The sequence below is a fragment of the Propithecus coquereli genome, unplaced genomic scaffold (genome assembly GCF_000956105.1).
Source record: "Propithecus coquereli isolate 6110/MARCELLA unplaced genomic scaffold, Pcoq_1.0 Scaffold135, whole genome shotgun sequence".
In the NCBI taxonomy this organism is placed as follows: Eukaryota; Metazoa; Chordata; class Mammalia; order Primates; family Indriidae; genus Propithecus; species Propithecus coquereli.
The window spans coordinates 3443740-3455353 of NW_012137747.1; positions in this window are offsets into that span (position 1 = coordinate 3443740).

Sequence of the window (11614 nt, forward strand, 5' to 3'; positions counted from 1 at the left end):
ATATTTAGGAAAAGACTTATGAGGAATTGGCTCATGAGAATATGGAGGCTGAGAAGTCCATGATCTTCTATCTACAAGCTGGAGAACCAGGAAAGTCTATGGTGTAGTTCCAGACCAATGCTGAAGGCCTAAGAACCAGGGGAGCCAATGGTGTAAGTCCTGGTCCCAGTCTGAAGGCCTTCAGAAGTGCTAGATCAGTACAAAAGATAGATGTCTTAGCTCAGGAAGAGAGAGAGGAAATTCACCTTTCTTCTGCCTTTTTGTTCTTTTCTGAGCCCTCAACGAATTGAATGATGCCCACCCACGCTGGTGAGGGTGGATCTTCTTTACTCAGTTTACCAATTTAAATGTTAATCTCTTCCAGAAATATTCTCAAAGACATACCCAAAAATAATGTTTTACCAGTTATCTAGACATCCCTTAGCACAGTCAAGTTGACACATAAAATTAACCATCACAAGTTCATTCCTTGTAAAGTTGGCACCCATAAGTATGTTCTTAAGCCATACTTAGTATTCAAATAAAGATAAAAACAAGATCATAATTCCACCTAACATGATGTGACAATCCTGTGTACAACCAAAATTGCACTAATTCCTTCCATAAAGGAGAAGCGGTATAGTTTTCAAGTGATGTTTACTCTTCTCTTGATATATCATAATTTAAATACTATGATATAAAATGAACAATACTGATATAAAGGTCCATCTTATATTTTATGATAATGGAATAAAAGAGTAAAGAAAACATATATTTGCTATATCTATATATGTATATATACACACATAAACTTATTCATAACAAAATAAGGATGAAATGCTCATGCAATTACTGTCTTCATTTCTGTGACTGGTCATATGGTCCTAGCTGTTATGTATAACTACGTTTTTCTACTACCCATTCTATATTCCCTTTGCCTTCAGCAAGAACATTAGCTGATTGTGGTTCTTTAGCTGGTGGGGTGATCCAAACCTTCATTTCTGAAGGGTCTGGGCCATTCATAGTCTTCTCTGGATTGGCTTGTCATATTAAATAGTTTTCCATTGACCTTAATCAAAGGGTATAGTAATACTAAGGGAAGCCTTAAGGGACCTCCTATATTCCAGATATACTCTTCTTTACTTCTATTGTGGAGTAGTAGTCCAATTTCCACTTAATAGTCTGGATCAATTATTCCAGCCAACACTACAACTCCCTCCCTGGCCTGTTGATTCAAAGACATGAGGAGCCCAAAGTGGCTAGGTAGAAGTCTTAATTTTCAGATAAATGGAATCATTTTTGTGTCTCCCGGTAGCGGCATTCCTCCCTCTGGAACTAAGACCTCTAGGCCATTAGACCACAAGGTTGTAAGAACAGGAAACAAAAATTTTGCTATTGGGTCACTAGGTATAATGGTGAGTGATACTACTCCTATTTTTATCCTTGATCCCCGGACTCATGAATCTTGGCTATTGGAGAAACAGTACTATATACTGGACATTGACTCAGAATATACACAGCCTTCTGGGGGAGAACTTTGCCCCAGCTCTTCAAGATATTGTCATCTAGCTGGTGATGAAACTGAGTCTTCAAAAGGACATTCCACTATTTTATCAAGCCAGCTGCTTCAGGATGGTGGGGGAACATGGTGAGACCAACGAATTCCATGAGCATGGGCTCATTGCTACACTTCTTTTGCTGTAAGCTGAGTCCTTTGATTAAAAGCAATGCTGTGTGAAATGCCATGTTGGTTGAAACGCCATCTGTAAGTCTACAGATGGTAGTTTTGGCAGAAGCATTGTGTACAGGGAAGGCAAATCCATATCCAGAGTAAGTGTCTAGTCCAGTAAGGAAAAAGGATGGAAGCAGTCCAATATAATCAACCTGCCACCAGGTAGTTGGCTGATCACCCAGGGGCTCAGTGGGGGTTTATTGTTGTTCTCTGCTGTTGGCAGATTGGGTTCTCAATGGTGGCTGTATCCAAGTCAGCCTGGGTGAGTGGAAGTCCATGTTGCTAAGCCCATGCATAATCTCAATTCCTGCCATGGTGGCCATTTTGTTCATGAGCCTGTTGGGCAATGACGGGGGTGGCTTCATAAAGAGGCTGACTGGTATCTATGGGGCAGGTCATTCTATCTATTTGATTATTAAAATTATCTTCTGCTGAGGTCAGCTTTAGGTGAACATTCACATGGGACATTAATATCTTCATGTTGTTTGCCCATTCAGAGAGGTCTATCCACATATCTCTCTTCCCCAAATTACTCTGTCAACAATTTTTCAATTATGTTTCTTTCAAGTCTCTGACCATCCAGCCAAACCATTGGCTACAGCCCATGAATCAGTATATAATCACATATATTGCCATTTCTATTAAGCAAATTATACAACCAGGTGCACTGCTTGAGTTTCTGCCCACTGGGAGATTTCCCTTCACCACTGTCTTTCAGGGATGTCCTACAGAGGAACTGTAGTTCTACAGCTGTCCTCTTTTGGGTAGTGCCAGAACCATTGGTAAATCAGGCCCATGTCTTCTCTTTCGCTGTCAACTGATCTTAAGGAACTCCCCATGACGCCACAGGTGAAGGCTGAGAGAGAGAAGGCTGTGTAGCAGGAACAAGGACCATGGGCATTTGGGTTGCTCCTTCATGTAACTTACTTGTGTATTCAGGGCCTGCTCAGGGCCTGATCACCTACGTATAACGCTTCCATTTGATGATGTAGTGTTGCTGTGCATGCGCAATTTCATGACTCTGTGAGTCAGATAACACCTAGTTCATGGTGGACATCTCAGGCCACATTGTAACTTGTTGGCAATGGTGAAGTGTTCAGTCTCTACTAAGGCCCAGTAACAGGCTAAAAGCTGTATCTAAAACGGAGAGTAATTATCTGCAGATTATGCAGGGCCTTGCTCTAACATCCTTCTTATCATCTCTTTCTGGAACCTCTATTTTCCACTCATCTATGTCCAGCATTTTAGAGTCACCTTTGACTGTTTTCCTTTCCCTGTTCCAACATTCACCTACAGGGGCCTGCCAAAGGCTCCTAACAGCATCCCTATATGGCATTGATTAAATTGTTTCCAAGAAATTGGAATACATCCCAGAACAAAGCTCAAGAAAATTTATAGGCATACAAAAGCATCTAGCACCCAAGAAAGTAAAAAAAAACAATTAAAGATTACAAGGCGTCTCATGGAGGTAGAGAGGAGTATGATAGATACCAGAGGCTGGGAAGGGTACGTGGTCAGTGGTGGGGGATGAAGAAAGGTTGGTTAATGGGTACAAACATACAGCTGGGTAGAAGGAATAAGTTCTGATGTTCGATAGTAGAGTAGGGTGGCTATAGTTAACAACAGTGTAGTATATATTTCAAAATAGGTAGAAGAGAGAACTTGAAATGTTCCCAACACACAAAAATGATACTTGAGGTGATGGATACCCTAAATGCCCTGACTTGATCATTACACATTTTATGCATATAACAAAATATCACATATATATACCATAAATATATATAAATATTATGTATCAATTTTAAAAAAAGATTACAGGGCATGCAAAGAAGCATGACAAGAGGACCTATAATGAGAAGGAAAATCAATCAATTGAAACCAGAACTGATATAGATAGCAGACAAGGACATTAAAACCATTACAACTGTATTTTATATGTTAAAAAATTTAAGTAGATGGAAGGTGTAGAAAAGACCCAAATTGAACTTCTAGAGATGAAAGCAACATCTGAGATGAAAAATAGGATGTATGGTGTACTAGTCAAGGTTCTCCAGAGAAACAGAACTGATGGGATATGTGTGTGTATCTGTATATATGTATATATAATATATGTTTATATGTAGTATATGTGTGTTTATATGGGATACATAGATATGATGTACATTCATATTGCAGTTGTGGGGACTGGCAAGTCTGAAGTTTGCAGGGTGGGCCAGCAGGCTGGAAATGTTTTAGTCTTGAGTCCAAAGGCAGCTTGGAGACAGAATTCCCTTTTCCTTGGAGGACCTCAGTCTTCTCTTAATGCCTTCAGCTGATTGGATGAGGCCCACCCACATTATGGAGTATAATCTGCTTTATTCAATGTCTACTGATTTAATTGTTAATCACATCTGAAAAATACCTTCACAGAAACATCCAAGCTGCTGTCTCACCAAGCAGCTGGGCATCATAGCCTAGCAAAACTGATACATAAAATAATTCATCACAGATGGGATTAACAACAGATTAACATTTCCAAAGAAAACATTAGTGAACTTGAAGACATAACAATTGAAAATTTATTGATATTCAAAATCTCTCTCTGGCACTTTGTGATAATTATGTGAAGTACTAATGGCATTTAAATTTTATCTAGTCGTTAGACTTCTTTAGAGCTTTAGCTCCAGAATCCAAAGTGCTTAATGAAGAATTGATAAGCCTCATTATTCAAGAAAGTAAGGACCAAGATAACTCATTTAATTGTGCATAACTGTGTATTGTGGTTTTTGCCTATAATTATGAAGGGAGGTCAGAATTACACTAATTTTAATGTCAGCAATGGCAGCATTGACATCATCATGAAATAATAATACCATCATTTATTGAGCCCCTACAATATACCTGACACCATTCTAGGTCACCCTATCACAATACCCCATCACAACAACCCTATAAGCCTATGATTATCAATTTCATTTTACAGATAAGGAAACTGAAGCTCAGAGAGTTTTAGTAACCTGCCCAACATTGCAACCCACTGAATACTACAGCCACTGCTTAAACTCAGGTCTGACTCTAACACTTCCCACTGGCTACACTAACACATGTCTATGTATGAGTCTTCTTTGATGTTCCTACAGCTGTGGCAACCAGGGAAAATTACAACATATAATTCCTTTTCTATCAAAAGTTTTATGAAAGGTTTCCTGAGCTTGTCTGGGCTAGTGGGAAGAGATGCCTCCTACCAAGCATACCTGGAAGGATACCAGGTAGGGCAGTCAGGAAGGGACACCTAATGGAAGGAAATATATGAAAACTAGGAAATGCTTTCAAATAAAAACATTGTTTTCACACATTCACAATAACTTCAACTAGTCAAAAAGTTTTGCCCATCAAAGCCCCACTTTAAAGATTAATCAGGTATAATATACACTTAACATATCAGTTTGTGGTAATTGCTTGTAAAGGGTTCAAAACAATTTGTATTTATAAGTCATTCAAAAGTCTCATTACAATATTTATTAATCAGTGATTTGCTCAAGAAAATTTCTTTATATAGTTGGTACAAAGATACCTTGTTTGCAAGCTTCTATCCAAAGGATTATACATTTCAAGTCATCAGATTTGGAAATAATGCACTGGGGGGAGGAGAGGAAATGATCCACCAGTTCTACTTTGGGGATCATTGGGAGCTCCTAGGAATGTTGACTGGAAAACTGAGATTCTTATGACACATGTTGTTTATAAAGTTGATGTTGCTGGGCAAAGGCTGGGCCTTTGGAACCAGGCTGCTCAGTTGTTTTGACTTGGACTTAACTGCCATTTACGCAGTGTAGCAACCACCCATATAAGACACAAATTGTCAGCATGTAGAATGCTCTCTTGTGCCCTTTCTAGGCAATGTTTTCTACACCAAGAATTACTAGCTATTCTCACTCTTTTTCTCTCAATTACTATTGATTAATTTTAGCTGTTCTTGAATTTCATGTAAATGGAATCGTACAGCGTGGTCAGATTCATAACTGGATTCTTGAACATATTATTGTATCTGTGAGACTCACACATTTTGTTCTGCAAAGCAAAAGGTTTATTTTTCTGTGTGGTATTCCCTTATATGAATATACTACCATGTATCCGTTCTGTTGATGGACATTTGTTTAAATGCTTTCTAGATTTGGGGTATTATTAATAAAATTGATATAGATAATTTTCTAAAAAAAAAAGAAACAGAGAAAAGAGAATAAAAAAATGAGCAGCACATCAATCAACTGTGGGACAAGCTGAACCAGTCTAATATATCTGTAACTGGAGTCCAATGGACATTTTTCAATCTTTATTTACTTCACCTTTCAGCAGCATTTGACATTGTTGACTACTTCTACTTTTCAAAATACCTCATTTTCTTGGTACCAGATTTTGTTGGTTTTTCTCCTGTTGGGTTGCTTATTCTTTCTTTCCTTTTCCCTTTTTTCTACCCATCCTCAGATGTTCTTTATTAGGCTCCTTTCTATTGCAAGTCTACACACTCTTCTGGGCGAACTTATTCACTACAATGGCCTCAGTTACTATTTCCAACTACTCAAAATAGTTTCCTTCAATCAGAATGCTCCTGTGCATTTGACCCAAATACTGGTCTGCCTTTTTCACGTTCCATAGGCATTACAAACCCAACATAATCATATCTAAGTTCAACCTCTTTCCATAAGTCCCAACCTGCTCCACTCCTGCATTTCCTGTTTTCCTGAATGCATCCACTTGTCTCTCCAAGCCAGACAACTGGTAACTTCTTGGACTTCTTTTTACATCACTTTTCATCAGTCACAAAGTCCCGCTAATTTTATTTTTTAAATATTTCTAGAATGTACATATTCCTTTATCTCTATTGCCACCAACATGAGTTAGATGGCTGTTATCTCTCTCCTGGTTTATGGCAAAAATTTTCTAGTTCGTTCTCTATCTCCAGGTTTCCCAGTTTCAGTCAATTTGATGTATTGTAAAAGGAAAATCAGGTTATTTTTCTTCTTAAAACACTTTAGTGGCTCCCACTTTACTGAGGCCAAACTCCTTGGCATTCATTACAAGCATCTGTCCAAGCTCCCATTCATCTTTCATTAACCCTTTCCCACCCTAGGCTCTAAGGTACAGTCATACAGAACTTAATATACAGTTATCAAATTGAACTGAAATGCATAGATAAGCTTCTAGGTATACCTAAAACTGTTTTCAAAATGACTTAGGTCTGTGCATTTCTCTGCTTTATTAGATTCTCCAAAGTAGTTTAGGAATCTAGCCCATAGAGGCTGATTTATTATGGCTGGGGGTCACTCCATGCTCCAGTTTCTTCATATATTCTAAGCCTTCTTTGCATCTTTTTCACTCATAGAGAATATTGGCTACAGCCACTGCAAGGTGATGAAGCTCTAATGGGGAAGAAACTCTTCCAAAGGAAAATTAAGGTCTTCGTTATCTTTTTTGAGGATGATTGCAATAGTTTCCTGACTGGTATTTCTGCTTCCTATCTCCTCCAGTCTTATCTTACAGTTTGTTGGCAAAGCTATCTAAAAAGGGCAGGTCTGATCATGTCAGTCCTTGTTTAAAACTCTTTAATGGCTCACCTTGATGCTGAGGATGAAGTTTAAACTAGTTTTCACTGTGGCTGTGGTACTCTCTGGTCTGGTCCCTGCCTCCTTCTCCATCTGGAGCTCTCATTATTCTCTTATTCCTTGCTTCAGCCACCCTAGCTGCTTGCACTGCCCCTAAAAGTCTGGGCTGTTTTGAGGATTTTTATTCATTCCACTTGTTTGAACCACTTTCTCCATTACCAATGCCAAAGTGACCATTTCTTTCTCTATGCTTGTTTCTGCTTCCATCATAGAGCTTGAAGGACTTGGGTGCCTGACACATGGGAACTATTGATCATAGGGTTTTTGAAAGTATGAATGACTTACTGACTGATGGAATGAAAAGGTAAGCATGTGGATTCCATTCCCTCTTGGAAGCCAAAACCCAAACCCAAATCTTTTTCTTGACAATGCTTACCGTTTACCCTTACCTTGTGTTTCTCACTTTCCATTAAGTGACAGCCTCTCAAAAGAGTAATCTGTGCTTCATTGCCTTTGAGTTTTTACTATTTATTCCTTAATCCTTTACAATATGGCTTTTGTCCTCATTATTTTACTGACATTATATACTCAGTATGTATGACACCCTTCTTGCTATATTCAATGACTTTATATTTTGTATTTACCTTAACTTCTCTCCTTTTTCATATCCTACCACCATCTCATACTTAGCATTCTAAAACTAAAGATGCTAATATTCTCATCACATCAGTTTCTCACCTATGAGCTTCCTAGGTGTAAAACTAGTAACTGAATCATAAATCCTTGAGGTTATTTTCCCTCTCCTTATGCATGGAACTGTTACATTTCTTCTTTTGTAATATTTTCATCTATTTTACTTCATTAGTACAGTTATTATGCTAGTTTACAATTTTATCATTTCATTGATGCAACTTTACAATAAACTTCTAGCTGTCCAATAGAAATATAATATGAGCCACATGTAAAATTTTGAATTGTCTGGTAGACATTTAAAAAGAAAGAGTTGAAATTAATTTTAATAATATATTTTATTCATCTTAATTTATCTAAAATATTAGCATTTCAAAATATAATTAACATAAAAATATTGAGATATTTTACCTTTTTTTTGGTTCTAGTGTTTGAAATCTAGTTTGTATTTTACACTTACAGCAAATCTCAGGCGACAGTAGCTACATTTCTAGTCCTTAGTATTAATAGCTGTATGTAACTAGTGGCTACTGTACAGGACAGCACAGAGCTTAGTGGACCTCTTTGACTCCAACTTTTAATTTTTTCCAATGGAATTTGTATGCCATCATTAGACCAATCTTTCATCACTATTTTCATCACAAATATGTCTGCAGAAGAAAAGACTTTATGGTTACTTTTATTTGGGTTCCATGGAAAGAACTGAACACTTTTTATGACTTGATTTAAGGACCTCCATAAATTCCTCTCACATTCAGTAATCCCCCCTTATCCATGGTTTCTTTCTGCAGTCAACCATGGTCCGAAATATTAAGTTATTTTGAGAAAGAGAGAGAGAGAGAGGACATTCACATAACTTTTATTATAGTATATTGCTGTAATTGTTATATTTTATTATTAGTTATTGTTGTTAATCTCTTCCTGTGCCTAATTTCTAAATTAAACTTTAGCGTAGGTATTTATGTATAGGAAAAAGCATATTATATGTAGAATTTAGTATTATCCTCAGTTTCCGGCATCCACTGGGGGCCTTGGAATGTATCCCCTGCAGGTAAGGGGAGACTACTGTACTTATCCAACATTATTTTCAGCTTACCTAACATTATTTTAAACTTATTCAACATTCTTTTCACCAGATCCCAAAGTATACGAGTTGTTTTAGTTATATGGTTCTTATGTCTGTCCCAGGAACATTTCTGCTCATTCCTACCCTTATTCCTTAACTCACATAGTCCCTGTTTCTTGGTGGGTTTCCTCTCTTCCTACCTCTCAATTTCCGGCTCAAATTCTTTTTTCCTTATGAAGCTTTTTCTGAGTAGTACAAACAGAGGGAAAAGTGATACTGTTAGGATGTGAACATATCAGGAAATTGTGTAATTAGTCATATAAATAATGTACAGTTTGCTGTATTTTCTTAATAAAAGAAAAATTGAGAGCATAAAAATCTATCTTTATTATGGGCTTAATAATTATACTGTTCATCATGACATTTTAAATTATTATTAGCTAACACTGTTGTTTGCTACGTACTGAACACTCTGCTAAGTGAATTACGTGCATTATCTCCTTTAAGTCTCAAAAAATATGGATAGGATTCAATCATATTACCCTAGTTTGTAGACAGTACATTTGAGGTACAGAAGATTAAATTGTCTAGAAAGAAGTGAAGATAGGATTTGCAACTTAACTCTTTGACTCCTACTTTTAACCACACGTAACAGTAACTTTTCCAAGAAAATTGCCTCTAGTAGGTCAACAGAGCCTTCTGAAAATAAGGATTATTGCAGCTCCCATCTCATTGGTAATTTAGACAACAACTGAGATGCTTTGCTTAAGATATTGTACATGTGATATGATACCTATCTCAGCTAAAATCTCCTTCTAACCTTTCCCGAGGTTGATATAAGGCAGCTCTGCATTTCCAAAAATCGACCTTTCATAACTTTTACAACATTTGTTACTACATTTAATAAGCAATTTAGAAATATAAATACACATTTCATAATTCAATATGTTAGTAACATAGAAAATTTAAAACCACATAAAAAATTGTTTGACTTGATCTAATATATTTTGCAGCTCTTTCTACCTCTTCCCTATTACCAAATTCGGCCTATGAATTAAGGATAAATCATGACTTAAGCTGGTGCAATTCTTTCAGTAAAATTATTTTAGACAAAGCATCCCATTAATGAAATATGTGGAGAAAAAATAAATAAATCTGTTTTAGTGTAAGGTAAATGATAAGATATCATTGGGTACCTGAATGAAACAGTCTCATAAGTAAATCTTTCAAAATTTAGTATTATCACCTATGCCATTTATGTCATACAAATTTGTGAGACATTGAGATGTTTTTGCATCTAAATGGATTGTAGCCTCCAAATCGATGACACAGAAAATTCCTTTACTTCTTCCTTTACAACAAGTGGAAATTTATCCTTAAACTTTTGCATCCTCCCACCTATTTTTCCCAAATGCATTCATTGAAAGAGAAAATGGAATCCATGACAAGATTTCTGGACAATGTGAGTGCTGGTCAGGTCATTCATCTGAAGTGCTCATTGAGTATAATCTCTTGACATTCATTCCTCACTAAACTGAAATAACTCTTTTATCTTATCTTCTTAGGTCTGGAACAGTTTGATCTTCCTTATCCCTTGAGTCAGATTATTCTCCAACTAACCTCTAGAAGTGGAGTTCTAATCAATACTGGACAGATTGGAATAATGACCTTGTTTTACACAGAGTCCTCTCTTTAAGGCTAATAGCTTCATTTTGTTTTTGCATGCTTTATTTATTACCACAATTAGCCCAATTCTTGCCTTGATACTGACCAAGATTCTTCATTTATCTCCTCCCAACTTCAGTTATTAGTAATTGTTCTAGTGAGATCTGATTTGTTTTATAGTGTTGTTATAATTTATCTTCATTAGGAGGAATACTTGCATTTTTGAAAATCTTTTGTTCCAAAATATTTACAGTTTCTGCACCTTAAATCATCTCTGACTTTAACTAGGACTGCAGTAAGATGGTAAATTCAGGAGAGGGTTGAGATCTTTTATTCTTCATGTTGTTTCAATTTCTTCCAATTTTTGTACCTTTAAGATGCTGGCTATTTCTACTCTAATGGAAGTGAAATATTAATACGTATGTCAAATCAGTGGAGAATATGGCATTAACTATGTGTGCAGAATGGATTAACTATAATATTAACTTAAATTTCTAACTAAATCTTATACAAAGGTCCTTAGGAATGTAGATTCTTATTTTATGAATTGTTTGAGACTTCCTTATTAAAAAAATAAGTAGAAATTTTGAGAGAGGTAGTGTCATTTTATAAGTTAGAAAATGCCTCTGCCTAGTTATTTCAATGTCCCTGAAACTCTTTAAAGGAATGTAGCCATGAAATTAAATGGGTTTATTATTAATATTCTAAAAAGATGTCTGTATATATGCCCCATGACCCTTTATGGACTCTTTCTTGACAAAAGAATGTTAAGAAATAGATGAGAAGAGAAAAGATGTGAAAATCTGGACAGTGTTTTCTACTAACCATAGTATCACATTATCATCAATGGTATCTTAGTTTTTTAAAGTAACTATTTCTATTATTCTACTTTTCAGT